The sequence below is a fragment of the Cygnus olor genome, chromosome 4, assembly GCF_009769625.2.
Source record: "Cygnus olor isolate bCygOlo1 chromosome 4, bCygOlo1.pri.v2, whole genome shotgun sequence".
NCBI classification, from domain to species: Eukaryota; Metazoa; Chordata; class Aves; order Anseriformes; family Anatidae; genus Cygnus; species Cygnus olor.
Genome location: NC_049172.1, coordinates 16,779,406 through 16,794,529, shown reverse-complemented (window position 1 = coordinate 16,794,529; position 15,124 = coordinate 16,779,406). Strand labels below are relative to the sequence as shown.

General features: G+C 37.6%; 1 long non-coding RNA gene across 2 annotated transcripts; it reads left to right on the top strand.

The window, feature by feature from the left end:
* The first annotated feature begins 779 nt into the window (after positions 1–779).
* Positions 780–14,352, top strand: LOC121069937. 2 transcript variants are annotated; one of them, XR_005819774.1, is made up of 4 exons: positions 780–999; positions 6,396–6,523; positions 12,005–12,098; positions 13,316–14,352. It is a non-coding gene; the product is annotated as an uncharacterized LOC121069937 (long non-coding RNA). The 2 variants fall into 2 exon arrangements; XR_005819775.1 differs by lacking the exon at positions 12,005–12,098.
* The last annotated feature ends 772 nt before the right edge of the window (positions 14,353–15,124 follow it).

The window sequence follows — 15,124 nt, the reverse complement described above, 5'->3', positions numbered from 1 at the left end:
TGTGTTCCTCCGGCATTGTTCATCTCTCCTGACAGCAAGGGTCATGCATGCTCCGAGGTCCCAGAGGTTCTGCAGAAGCTTGCAGCCACTCTTCTCAAAGCACGTGAATCAAGTTTTGCTGGAAATCTAGAATAATATGGACTTAGAACACTGTTCAGAGCGTTTGCTCTCTTTTTCCAAACCTGCTGAATGCTGAAGCAGCATTTTTAGTTTTGTTTGACCATTTTGTAGTTTAGCAAAATCTGGTTTAAAATAACTTCTGATAACTTCCTCCTTTCTTAGTAATTACTTTTCTAATTTTAGTCTGCTTATCCTCATATTCTTAAAATGTTTATGGCAATAAAAATGACAATCATAAAAGCTGTCACATATATTGAGTTGGCATATAAATTATGTTCCTTTCTGAACAGTCAGCAAGTTAAGACAATTTTTTTTCTGGTGTGGGGATGAAGGGGAGTTTAAAAAAAAATGATGCATTTAGAGGACATTAAATGACATTTAGGGAATATTAGAGGAAATTTTGCATTCCGGGCAGCTTGATGAACTTCTCATTTTCCAAGTGCCTGACAAAGCACTCATACCGCGATTACTCATGCTTTCCAGCCCATTGGTCTTGTGGAAGGTTTTTCTCCCCGACTAAATTGGTCTCCCCACCAATCCAGCAAAGGTTTCTAACTGTTGCCAGGCCAACCTATCTACTCACTCAGCCAATCCTATAGAGGTCAAAGGGTACTTAAAGGGCTCTATACGAGCCCAGGAGGAGCAGCTGTGTGCTTGTTTGGTGATCAGTGCTTGGAGTTGCTGCAGCTGGTGGCTCCTTCCTCCTGCTGGGCTTTTGGTTTCATGATTAGATAGATGCTGGTCTAGCTCCTGATCCAGTCCAGGTTCTTATGCTGGCTTTTACTGTATTGGAGCTGACTTTTGAAGCAGGTGTCCCATTCCTCATGAAGAGAAGCCTTGTGTTGTTGGTGCCCAGGCCGTGTGACGCAGTACAGCATGGTAAGTACTAATGAATTGTTGAAATTCATTGTAAGTTGTTGCAATGCACTGCTTAGTATTCACTGCACATAAAAAAAAATAAGCCATTTACAAATTTGGGGTTTTGTATTATCATTTCATATATATATATATATATATATACACACAAATATATATATTTTTTTTTCATATATATATGTGTATATATATTTATATATTTACATTGTTGTGGCCCATTATCTTCCCTGCAGTACTTTAGAGCTATAGGCTTATGAACAGTTCAAAATTATATCTTGCAAAATCTAGAGGAAAACTAGATAAAATTAAAACTCTGCAGTAAATTGAGTCATCTGACTTTTGAAAGAAGAATATTGTTTTTAAAGGGGGTGAACCTGATTCCTCTTGTGCTTTAAAAACAGAAAACCAAGGTCGGTAACTTTTCAATTGGCAAATTAACAACTTGTAATGCATTAGTTACTTTAATAACAGTAAAAGCTTATAGTATCTTTAGAACTGTATTTTAATATCCTATGCAACTAGATTCTAATGCAGAAGCTCTTCTTTCTCCTTTGTGCTTGGTTAGCAACTTTTGTCATGGATTGTAAGAGTCAAATATTTATTTTTTTAAGTGTGGATGATTTTTTTTCCTTTCAATCTCTATCTTATTTTATATGAGAACTATGGGCATTATTTTCAACCCATGATAAATAAACCTGAAGAGTTAATTATTATATAATGATAATATAGCTATTATTATATGCCAGACCCTTATGCTGAGATATGCTTTCATAATTTATCCTGACTTCTGGGGCCATGTTATTTTTCTTCATTGAGGAAAACTTTATTAGAAAAGACTTCAAAAACTTCTTGTTACTGGTGTACTTAAAGAACATCTATGGTAGTTGATTTTTCTTCTATATATTTATATAAATATAAAAAATAACTTGATAAATGACTGGATTATTTCCTCACCACAAGATAAATTTGTAAAATGCAAGGGGGTGATAATCCAATGAAAATTATCTCCGGGTTTAGTGATATGAAGGAAAGTGCAGGTATGGTCAAAGAAAGTAAAATACAATAATAAAACTCACTGCATGCATAAGTGTTTATGCCACAGGCGAAGGCTCACACTCAAATTCTTCATACCCATGTACTCAGCGTTTTATATGATACTACCATTTGATAGTTATTTATTCTCCACAAAATATATGTGGCCTTAATTGCAATATTACTGACACCCCCCTTCAGTAATTAGATATAAAAATTTACAGTGTAGCACATTATTATGTAGCACAGCATTACATGTGGTACTCGGCTTTTATGAACTTGGTAAGGGACTTATAATTGTATTTAGCCTGACTGAACTATTTAGAGTTTGTGCTAACGAAGTTTGTAAATGAAGACAGTATTGTAGTTATGCTCACCATTATTTATGAGATTCAATGTCTTCAGAAGTCTTAAATTTTATTTTCAATAATTATGATGAGTAGATATCAAAAATATAGCAATTACAGCTTAACAGGTGTCAGCTAATACTGTGCTTGAGCGCTGTAAATAGCCCAAGGAGTATATTCATGTCTAATAGTCTACACTCCAGAGTACAACAGCTGCCACTTGTAGCAGATGTATCATCTGACTGACGATATTCTCCAATGTGTTGACAGGCTCTTCTGGTGCAGCTGATTATATATGATCGTATTTGGCATAGCTGCATACCCTTAATAGACACTTTTATCTTTGTTCACTGAACATTAGAATACTTTAGTCAGGTGTTTATTATGCCAGCAATAGTGGAGTATCAGCCAAAAAAAATTGATTAAGATAGCTGTTTAGTGGACTATGGAAAATGAATCGGTGACCTTAACAAACTAGTGTCAACATAGCAAAATATGCAAGAGTGGGTGGAAACAGCAGCCTCTGCAAGAAACCTTTACACAGAGAACAGTCTCTTCTAATCCATAAGGGTGATCCCACTGCACTGCTGCTACCTGTGCAGTTTAGTATATTAAGGTATCAATTCCTACAAAGTTCTCTTCAGCATGACTGCATTTGACAGACATTCATTTCCCAGGTCTTTAGTATGGCTGCATTCACAGACAAAATGAAAAACAGAAAATCAGAAGTGAAAAAGCTATGTAGTAGGTATCGAGTCTAATTTTATTATACTTGAAGAGTATCTTGTGCCCAAGGAAAGAAAGACCCTATAAAACTACTTGAAGCATTGACTGATTAATGAAAAAAGATACTAGGATCCAAAGCTTCGAGGATGAGTCAGACTGAGGCTTGGGAACAGGATGACAAATAATTGCCAACAGCTTTGTGACTTGTAAAAATGAATATTTCTGTGAATTTCATATAATTCTCGCGTTTTGGTTCATATTCTTGATTTTTCCTGTCAAGTTAATCACCTATCACTTCCTGGAGGAATGATTAGAAGACTTCAAGTGATTTAACTAACATAGGTCTGACTTTTTTCTTCCACCCTTTCTCTTCATCTGTCTTTCTTTCAGAGCTGAAGTTTCACTTTTATTAGTTACTGTAAATAGTTTATTTAGATACTCAAACTTGATTTTTTTTCTTCTCATCTTCATGCCAGAACTCCATCTTTAAAAGCAATCTAAAAGAGGCTATATAATATTGACGCTAGCAATCTAATGAGGAAGGAAGTTCATTCATGGAAACTGCTACAAAATGAAATCTAAGTAATGGACTGTGAAGTCAGATGAACCACTCTCTTTGTGCTAGGAGTCAAAAGGCAAGTAAGGCTGCAAAGACTGCATATATTAGACAAGAAAATGCTATACAGAAGTATGTTTCCTACACAGGGAAAGGATAGCTGAAGAGCCAATGGAAGAACTAGCTGATGAGAAATTAAGATATATCTTGTTTGGTATAAACTTATTGTTGGTAATCTGACTGGAGAGCAGAAGGGCTTTGAGTCTAATATGGATGTTCTCAAAATAGGAATGGAGTAAGAAAAGTATACAAACCAAAGAGGGAGCATTAGTGTTGTGACTGACTTCAGGATTTCCTCTTTATTTTTCTAATGCCTTTTTTTGACTTTATTTACACGTCCAGTTCAGCTCTTCTCCCAGCAGTATTGAAGAAAATAGCATACTCATAGATTTTCTGTCTGCAAACTGTATCTTCCACAAAACTAAGTGGTTGTGTGTTATGCTTTGAGTTTCCAGCATGATGTCTTATGTTAATCAGAATGTTATCGTACTCAAAAGACAAAAGAAACAATGTCCTGTGATATTAGTCTCAGTTTGAGGAGAGCATGAGGAATCCATTTGGGCATGACCATTCCTCTGAACTCTGGTGATAGTGTTAGGCTGACAGCCACCTGTGGGCATGATTCCTCATGTAGGCTGTGAGACAGACTCTAGTCTCTGGTGTCAGTGGTAGCTTTTGCAGGCTATTTGAATTTGCTGCATGCTTGACATGAGACCATTTGATTGCTTGGTAGCAAGTCTTAGGCAGTTCCCACAGTTTCTTCCTTCACAGAGCTTTGAAAGAAAGAACTTGGACAGTAAAGGATATGACAACATAGTGCTGAGTATCAGAAAACAAAGAACTTTGGTCATATAAATAGATTTAAAGAAAGGAAGTCCCAGCCAAGGAATGGTGAGCTCTTCTACTGCTGCTATTGTGGCAGGAGGCTTTTTTTCCCTCATAGGAAGAAAACTAATTTAGGAAAACAAGCTTCAAGATATAGCAATGTCAATGTAAATTCAGCATCTGTTGGTGAGTCAGGATACTGTACACGCAAATTTGAAGGAGACACATCTATGATACTAATTCAAATAAGTGTCACTGTTAAACATGTTCCTTGAATTGTTCATATAAAGCTACAAGCGATGTTTATTCAATTGTATAAATATTTTAACCTCTTAGATTTCTCCTTGCCTTTAAGATAGTAAGAGGAGCTGATGCAATTGATCTTCAGGTCCAAGCACAAAAGTTATCATTTTATCCTGGACACTATCCTGCCTCTGAGGCAACTGAGCTGGCTTCAGCAAGGTGAATGACAGGGCCCACAAAGAAAAGAAAGAATTGTTCAAATGCAAGTCTGCATTTAAAAGTACAGGCACGGTACTGTAGATTCTATTTTCTTGCAAGTAGTTGATGTAGCTTGAGCATAGGTGGTGGAAGCAATTAGACTATAGGAGAGACATTATCATGCTATCTGATACTTTAGCATCCAGGAAGGAGCTTCCAGAGATTGTTATTGTTCAACAACTGTATAGTGTTTGGGTTTATTTAGTTCTACCCACTTAATGAGTGGAATGAAAAGTAAAGTAGGTCCAGGACAGAATCACAGAATCAAAGGGGTTGGAAGGGACCTCGAAAGACCATTGGGTCCAACCCCCCTGCCAAAGCAGGTTCCTTAGAGCAGGATATTTAGTTTTCGCTAGAATACTGCGCCAGAAGGAAAATGATCAAGTCACTCCGAGTTGACAAAGTCAAAAAACGGTCTGAATGAAGAAATAATTGAATGATCATATTTGATACCAGAGTAATTTGTGGGAAAATTGATTTTGGAACCTGTGGTAGGTAAGAAAAATGTAATTGTTTGCAGCTGTCTCTGGTAGGTGTCCAGGATAGATCTCATGCCATGCAGTCTCTTTTCCCGATTCCCCAGGAAAGATTAAGGTATTGCCTTAAAATAAATGAAAGATATGGGACAGAGATAGAACTTCTAGTGTCAGCCACTAAAGAGGTAACAATAGATAACAAAGCAGCAGGATTTTGGAAGTAAGCTACTGAGAACTGATAAATCCTTCTCCACTGGAGAGTGATTAATTGTAGCATCATGGCCTGCACTGTGTGAACTCTCAGATGACTAGAGTTAATAAAGTTGAAGTTGTATCAAGTTACAAGTCTTTGCATCTTGCTCATCCTGAAGGGCGTGGAGTTCTCTGTTGAACAGGTACAGTAGTAGGCATGAAGATTATATGGGAAAACTCTTAAATCAAACCTTTACTTCAGCCTACCTTTGAATGTATTCACAGATGGTACATTATATAAAAATAAAAAATAAAAAAACAGCCTGCTGTCTGTTTTTCTTGTATTTAAATGCCTGTTACATTTTGTCTCCCTGGGGGATCTCTCCTATTAATTCATATCAATTTCACTGTCTATCCAAAATGTTCTACTTCCTTATGACTTTATTCCTTAACAACCTTTCTGACTGCTGCATTAACCCTCTGTAATTTCTCCAAATCTTTTTTAGAGACCTTCACCTTTGAAGCTCTTGATCCACTTTGTTTCCAGTGTCTTGTTTTCCCTTGTGTTCCTTGTCTTTCCATGCTCTAACAGATACAAACTTGGTCATCCTACACTGGTCTATCATTTCCGCTCTCCTTCCCAATAAAGCTATTTTTGTTGTTTTGTTTTTCTTTCCATTTCAGGTCTTACAATATCCCTGCTATTGTGATATTTGGGAATTCACCAAGTTGAGAGTCACAGTCAGAGACTAGTAACCAATTTCTGGATTACTACTTCCAAGGGAATCTTAGATGCCGTTCTGAAATGCTGTGTAAGGAATACATGCAACTTAACTTCACACTCAAATTTCTTTTCAGATATCACTGGTTTTAATTGCACAATACTACGTTCCTAAATCTAAAATCAAATTTTTAAGGAAGAAAATGATTATTAAGGATGTTAGAAAGGAGAACTTAAAGGTGTCTATATCTTTCTTTTGGCAGTTGTCGTTCTTTGTCCCAGTACTTCAGAGTCTTTTAGAAAGTATTTGGGAGTTTTATAATCCCTGATTCATGCTGCCAAATGCTTATTACCAAATGTTATAGAAAGATAATGTGACCTTTAGAATTTTTTGTTGGCAAAGAAGATAAATTAACTTTTATAACTTACATAGCCAGAAGAAATAGCCATAATCTACGTTCTGTCTGGAAGCATATCGGGACGTCTTGCCCAAGTTGATTCCTGTTCCAGTAAGCTATGTCTCTTTTGGAGGGGGAGAGGGCCTATTCTGATTTCAAATCTGTTCCTATCACAGTGCATAGGAAATGTTTGCCAGTGTGTAATGAATATTTACACTAAAAATGTACCTTGTTTCTAGTCCGCATTGTTTTAGTACCACCTCTTTCTTTGAACCTTGACTGCTAGTCAAAAGCATCATTTTGACCAATTTTCATTTTCAATAAATATGCTGTCACATTGTGATTACTTCAGGTAATGATTAGGTTGTCATTCTTCCACCTTTTTGTTTAAACAACTGATGTCTAGTGAGATTTTCTTATTTTCCCCACCAATCTTGTATCCCTCATTTATTTCTTCTCTAAAGATTCCTCTATCATACATATAACTGTGGGAAGTTGGTGTTTATTCTGTCACCAACAAAAGACATAATAGAAAATTTCAGGCTTTTATCTAAGATGGCTGAGACCTTCCTGGAAGTCCTAAGATGGCTCCAGGTCTGTCCTGGGGAGATAGATATGTACGAGATTCTTGACACAACAGCACTGGTGTTATGGCTATAATTTGGCATTTGTTATCTGAATTTTACATCCAGGAATATTCACTAATCAGCATTGTAAGTCCTAATCACCATATCCTGTCCAGATTCACTACTCCTTTCCCCCGTTCTGGTCTTAAAGGTATTACTTTGAATTTTCTGTGTAAAACATATATTTGCATGGCTTCAAGATACCAAATTATTCAGATGGCAGTGTAATTTTTTGATGAGAAACCTTCAGACAGAAGAGCTGTGCCACCATACCTTCACAGACAAGTTTATTTTTCTTTTGCTCTTAAACATGTGACCATAAAGGAGAAGTTTAGAATTAGTTCTTCAGGAAGGCTACTGAAGACAAATGTTCCCACCTCCATTACTTTGCAGGTCTTCTCATTTTGTACTACAAATACCGTGTTTACTGCAAAGTGCACGAAGCATTTAAAGCTGTCTCATGACAAGAAAAAAATCTATACCCTTTCTATGAGAATGCTTCTCACTCTCTTTATATATTGACTGTTACTGCACACTCATGCTTGGTTTCTCACACAACTTTATCTTCTCTTGAGAGAGAAACCTGAGAGGTTCTGTCACACCTGATTCAGAGCTGTGATTGTTCTGGTCTATGGTTTACACCCATTCTAGATATGTATGATGAAGAGACCAAGCTTTCATCACTTAATGGTTCTGGCTTTGTCCTTTAATAGTTATATGTGAATATATTCATATTTTTATATATGATTTTTTGCATCCCACCTGTTCTGGGAAGCTGAGGTATCTGAATGTATTCACACTGTAAGTATCCTGAAGTATTTGACAATATGCAGTATTCATAAACTCCATTCAGAGCAGCTCAGATATGCCACAGCATGGTAGTTAAACCTTTTGTCTGAAGGAGATGTACTCACCAGCATGATATCCTTTTGAGACATGCAGGTCAGGCTACATGTGCACTTGTATTATTAAGTTGCTTTTCACTCTTAATCCATTTCCTATGCAAGCCTCCAGTCTTTGTGCCCAGCCTTCATACTCAGATTATATTTTTTAAAAATTAACATCCTATTTGAATGTATGCTTTCAAAAACAATTATCTTTTAATTTGTTTAAAGCCTCATGCCTGCTTCTGGAATTGTATAAATAATAGAGGGGTGGAACTCTTAACTGAAATTGTTAGCTTATAGGGAAATTTGTTCCTTTGAGATATGCCAAGTGGTAGGGGCAAATATGAAGGAAAACAGAGGCTTTTCTATGACAGCAGGCAACTTTCCTTTTGTGGAAGCTTTTTAGCTAAACTGACAATCTCCCTGAACATGGAGAAGAAAATCAGTCAAAAAAAAAGGTCACTTGAAAACTGTTGGAAGAACTGGGACATTCAAAAGGTCCCTCTTCAGTCAAGAGGGACACTTAGAAGAAAATCATCATGCTCTGTTACCCTGTGTTTGCCTGTCACAGCACAGCAACAGTGAGAGAGCACCCTGGTGGATAGTTTTAGATAAGTATTGATAGAAATGCGTAGTAAAAACTGGCAAAGGTAAAATACTTCTGGCTCAGCAACCTTAGTGAAGAGTGCAGACATGGAATAAACTTGCAGAGGAACCCAAAATAAACAAGAGAAAAGGGTTTTTGGTGAGAAGGGGTTGGTTGAAATATGAAGAGGGCTGTGTTCAGCTGTTCTGGAAATTAGAGCGCCACAATGTGGGCTGTCAGAATGTGACAAGAAGGTCATTTGAATGTTTTTTTTTTTTTAATGGAAGGCACAGTAATGCAATACAACCTTTAGCATTTGACATAGGCGTCTTTCATCCTGGAGAATTCCATCTGGATCAGCATTCTACATCCACAACAAAAACTTTGCACCAAGCAATGATTACAGAGATTTTTTTTTTTATTTTACAGTTTTCTGCACTTCAGCTTTTCGAGCAACACAGACTATTGCAGTCCTTGTGTGCATGTGATAATACCTCTGCCTTTGATAGCACCCCCATGTGCAACCTTTCCTGCAGCAATGTGACCACTTTGGTCAAGCTTCTGTACACAGGAGCTCAGGGCTCACTGGATTTGGAAACTGATCTAGTTTAAAAATCCTATTTCACCTCTACAAGCAAGCTAGTCAAGGTGTAGCATGGTCCAGGAAGTTAGTTCTAGTTTTCCATCAAATATCCTCCCAGAGGATATCCAGACAGAGGAGTCTCTGAAGGCATGCATCAAACATTTACAAACATGAGGAAAGATCAGAGATTGGCCAGACTATCCTAGATTATAGTAGGTTTACTGGAAGAGGAAATAGAGCAAACTCTAACCTTAGCGTTGACCTCAAGTCTCTCACTAGGCTTAACTCTATGCCATGTGCCATGATGAATTAGGTTCTCATCACCATTCGGGAATCAACAGAGGATTTTTTTTTTAGATGAGTAGTCATCTGTAAGAATAGAGATATTTGTCATCATGAACTACAAAAAAGCCAACACTAGACAGACCTGTGCAGTCAACGTATCAGTAAACAAGGGAATGTTGCAATCTTAAAGCTCTGTCTGATTTGATGCCATACACTTAAAATACTTCCCCTTGAAGCATCTTCAGTTGCATGCACCAAGTCTACTGTCCAGATTCTACTATCCCAGAGTGGGGGGAAGAAAGAAAGAAACTAGTAATATTTTATTTATAGAAGCATATTTAAATGTTATTAAACAAAAATGTTAGACTTGCACAGAATCTCAAGATTAATTGATTTTCAAGTTTGTGCATGTGATGTCAGATCTCAGACTAGAATGAATAGCTAGTCAATGCATTGGAAATCAGAAAGGCTGCATGGTGACCAGGGTGTGTTTTTTTCTATTTGAAATAACACACCAAGAAAATGTGGATTGAAACACCACAGAAAGAACCATTCTTCTGGCTGGAAAAACTCAGTCCAGTTCTAAATGGCTTGTACTTTGTGCTCATATATTTTCATCAAATAATTTCCTTACTATTGTCAATTACACTTGACAAGCTGCACTGGAAAAACACAAGTATGTTTACCGTATAGCAAGATGACAGTGCAAATCCCCAGAGCGGTAGCACCTCCTCACAGAGTTATTCATTCTAGATGGTTTCACAGGACTTTTAAAGCTTTCCTTAATGGTGTATTGCCTGCATTAGTTTCATGTCAGAATATTCAAAACCATCCTGTCCATCTTATTGAGGCAACAACACATCCCTTTCAGCAGAGCTTTCATTGTGCAATACATTGCACGTAGTAGCAACCACAGAAATATTTCCCCTGCTGAGATCATGAACCTTCACTACATGCTGTTCAACCATCCAATTTTCTGCTGTCTGACCAGCTCACACCCTAGGGTGTACCTGCTGAGGACCTGAGGGGAATTTTTAATGTAACTCCCAGAAAATGCCTGCATGTCACAGATTGACATCACAGATCTGTGCACGTAGTGAGGCATTAAGATGCCGGTTTGCTGTGAAGGGTTTTTCAGAAATCATTTACAGGGACCGTTGATCTTTGCGTACTGTCATCCTGCTCCTTGCTGTCCCCTGCTATTTGTCTTGCTGTGAGTGTGGGCTTTCAAGTACAAAGTATTTTGTCTCTTTTGAGCAGGCTCAGGACTGCTGAAACTGTTTGTTCAGAGTCCAGGGTTTTGAATTTAAGCTTGAAATGTGGGATATGAAAAAAAAAAGAGAGACCTGAGTGGAGGAAAATGACTGTGGGATTATGACATCCCATTTCTTCTGCCAAAGAGTTGTTACAACATACCTTAGTGGTCCATAGTCTCTTGTGGAAATCTCCCCCATGCAGCATCTGGACTGCAGAGGTCGTAAGTCACAAGGTAAAGTACCAAAAGGAGCTACCCAAGGTAAATCCTAAGACTTCTATAGGGAAACAAACCTTTCCGGATGGTGAACAGCACCCAGCTGGCAGCAACTCTGCTGTCCACAGAAGAGTTAGCTTGTGCAGAGATACCACCACTGCCTCACACTGATGCAGGTGGACTGTAGGGCCTTCACTGTGCCATGGTACCTCTTCTTGCACTGAAATTGTTAGGAGTGCTGTCTGGGCAGGGGCAGAGCTATGTGAATGCAGACTGCTTGGCACAGTTCTGCTGGGGGGAAGTTTGCTGGCAGGGTATTTCCCAGCAGAGCTTTATGGTTTATGTAAGGTTTTAATCTTGTTCCTTCCAAATAGTCTCATGTCCCTTGCCTTGGTCTATCTACACTTTGTGGATGTTTTTAGCTGTTCAGAATTCCAATATTTGTAGGTCAGGGACCTTCTTTTTTTGAACTTGCCAAATGTTTTTTTAAAAGAGCGATTTTCCTCTGCTGAATACTGATGTTCCTACTCATCTCCCTTCTGAAGCAGATCCTGGGAGTTTCACCAGCCTGAGTGTCTCTAGGCTGCCTGGCTTCCTAGCTGGTTGGATAAACAGTTATTTGGATCACTGAAAGAACCTGCTCCCCATGCAGCCCACCTGATGGACCGCAGGCTGAGCTGCTTTCTTTTCAAATCTCTTTGCTGGGGGGGAATAGCAAGTTGTTCATTTTCCCTAGGCAGCCAGCACTGCTGCTGGCTGTGTCCCTCATTTGCATGAGGAAGGTTCGGGTGTTTTCTCAGCTGCTGGGCTCAAAGACCTGCCTGCTGGAGGTAGGTGATGCATTCCATTTGTTGAATCTATTCATGGAACCTTCCTCGGGCCCTGGGGCTACCCTGGAAGCCAGGTAGCCTGGCTGGTGGCCACCCAGCTGGAGGGCTTGATGCCCAAGCTGATGGTTGCCAAGGGCTTGGCTGAAGAACTTGGCTTTAATGAACTTGGTGCCTGCTTGGTGTGTGAGCTGTCTAGGCACGCCACCTTTAGGTTTCAGGGACGCATTTCTGGTTTTATTCTCTTGCATGTCATAAGGAATCACTCCAATTACTTCTGTTCTCTGTTGATCTGCTAAAATTGAAATTGCTTTGCCAAGGCAGTTCATTAAGTTCTGTACTTTTTGTATTTCACTTGTTGTACAAATAGCACTGGGGAACACTGAAAGCTGTGTTTTAGCTCTAACCTTCAATTCTGGCTGCAAATGGGGGAAAGCACCACAATGCAGGTGTCAGGTGTTTTTTTCAGATTGTGCTTGTGGCAGGACTATGTGAGCTGACCAAACAGACACAATTTTTTTTTTACTAGTAGCAAAGATGATACAAAGGATAATTTTACTATTTTACTTGTTTTGCTCTTTTGTGATGTAGTTTTTTAAGTGATAGTATTTGTTATTGCTCTCTATATATGATGACTAAGTAAAAAGTTGATTATAAAAAAGTGCACTCTTGGTAGATATAAGTGATAAATCTGAAAGTACTTGAAGAAAATGCACTTTTCATTTATAGTTTTAGCCATAATGTTACTTTGTCTCTAATATCTCTAATTACATACTTCGATAGATAGATCTGTCCTTATAGTAAAGATACAGGAAGCTGCTGTAACTTTGAGTTCCTAAATATCTGGGTACAAATAATATCTATCTATATATAGATAATAAACGTGGAGGTACACAAACAATCAGGTCTTCAGATGTGGTAAATCGTGTAGCATATGATCTAAATCGAAGAGCCATCTGTTGTACATGGACATATATACCTATATCTGCTAAGTAGAGCAGAAAGGCATGTTTTTATTTTTGATATTTTCTTAGTTATTTTCTCACCTGACATTTCAATTGACAATGTTTTGAAATTTTGAGTTCAGGAAGAGAGAAATCAGCATATGGCCACCAGCTATTTTTATAATGTGATTTTTTTATGACATGTACAATACATAGTAGATGATGTCATTTGGTTTGAAACTATTTTTGTATTTCCTTTTGTTTTTTTTTTTCTAGGTATTTTCTCTTCAGCTTCCATAACCAAGATAGAAATTAATGAAAAAGGTACAGCACTAGCACAATCGATAGCAGCCATATTTCTTCAAAGGACTTAATTTTCTGTTTTTCATGTTTCTCAAATAGCTTTTCTGCTGCACAACAGGGGAATGTGCCAAACCACTTGAAACTTAATGGTAAATGTATTTTTCAGATAATCAGAATTCCAAACAAATGCTTTTACCCATCAGATCATTCACTTCCCATGATAAATCTTTACAGCATATGTATAATCCTTCAAATTACTTTTTAATCTCTTATGTAGGCTGAGATTTAATTTTTTTTTATCAGGATGGGTAATTTTTTGCACTTTACACATTTCTGGGAGATATTCTTAAAATTATAGAGGAGATTCTTTCCCGCAAATCTTTTTCAGTTGATATAAAGACTATGTATTAAATCTACTCATGAGGTAGTTTCTTCATTTATGTTCAGAATCAATTAACAGTGCTGAGTGTTTATAAACAGTAATTGTTGAGGTTGCATATGAATCAAACTAAGTGATTAATTAAACATTTTAAACTAAATTGCAAATGCTCATTACTTTTTAGTATTTTTCTATATTTTACCTCTTATTTATTGCTTGGGCCATATGCTCAGCACTGACAAAGCCTCAGTTTTAATTCTGTATTCAGTTTGGGGTGAAGCATTTAAAGAACGATACGCATTTGGAGTGAGTCAACAAGAGAGTAACAAAAATGGGATGTTATCTACAAAATAGCACACATACAGAAGAGACTTTAGCTTACAAAATCAAGAAAAGCTGGGGGGTGGGGTGGGGGAGGAAGGTTTAGGGAACCAAAATAAATAAAACCAAGGAGGAAGGTGGTGGTAGTTTTTCTTTATTTAAAAGGCTGCTATGGAGTGGAGAGAGTGAGTCTGTTCTTCATATAAGCTTAACGGAGGAATAGGAAAAAATAGGGTTTGAATTCTAATGGAAAAAATAGTTTTGGAAATTACGGAAAATTTTTAAACTTATGACCTGAGCAGGTTATCGAGTCTCCATAACTGGTGGTGTTTTAAAACAATTTAATGATCAGGAGTTAGAGTAGATAACTTTTGTTCTCCTTCAGCTCAGTGATACTGTATGAAGTGTTGGAAAATTGAAAAATCGTTGTTCTCATAGTTATTGATAAAAATATGCAATACAACAGATATTTGTAAGTCCTATAAAAAGTAGTATTGAAAGATTCCTCAGACAAAGTGATGCTTTGAAATTGCTCCTCAACAAACTCTTACATATGAACTTTCTGTCATCAAGTTAGGACATTTCAGCATACTTCGCCATTAGGCGTCCAATTTGTGAGTATTTGCCTACCTATTACTAGTGTTGGTGATTTTTTCCCTGTAGGAAAATGGCATTATACTTCTAATCAGCATTTGGAAGAATGTTCCAGTTTTGAGGCAGAAATGTGGGAGATTCACAGGTATAAAGCCATCTGAGCAGCTCCAGTTACTTAACTCCGGACTTACCTTCTTGTTGCTATCATGAGGAATGTAATATGAAGTGTGATGACACAGAATGTAAGATGTGGCACTTCATACAGTTATGTGAAATTATCAGGAGACTGGAAATTGAGACATTGAGGGTGAATGAAATGAAAGGCAATGCCAGCTTTGGTACATATCTGGCAGAATGATTTGGGACCAGTGATTCCAACAAAAGTTCAACCTTTCCTTTTTGGGCATGTTCAGATCAGTGTCTTTGATTTTTGTGTTAATACATATGTAAATGCATTCTGGTCCCCACAGTGTATCCAGTCCTTTTTC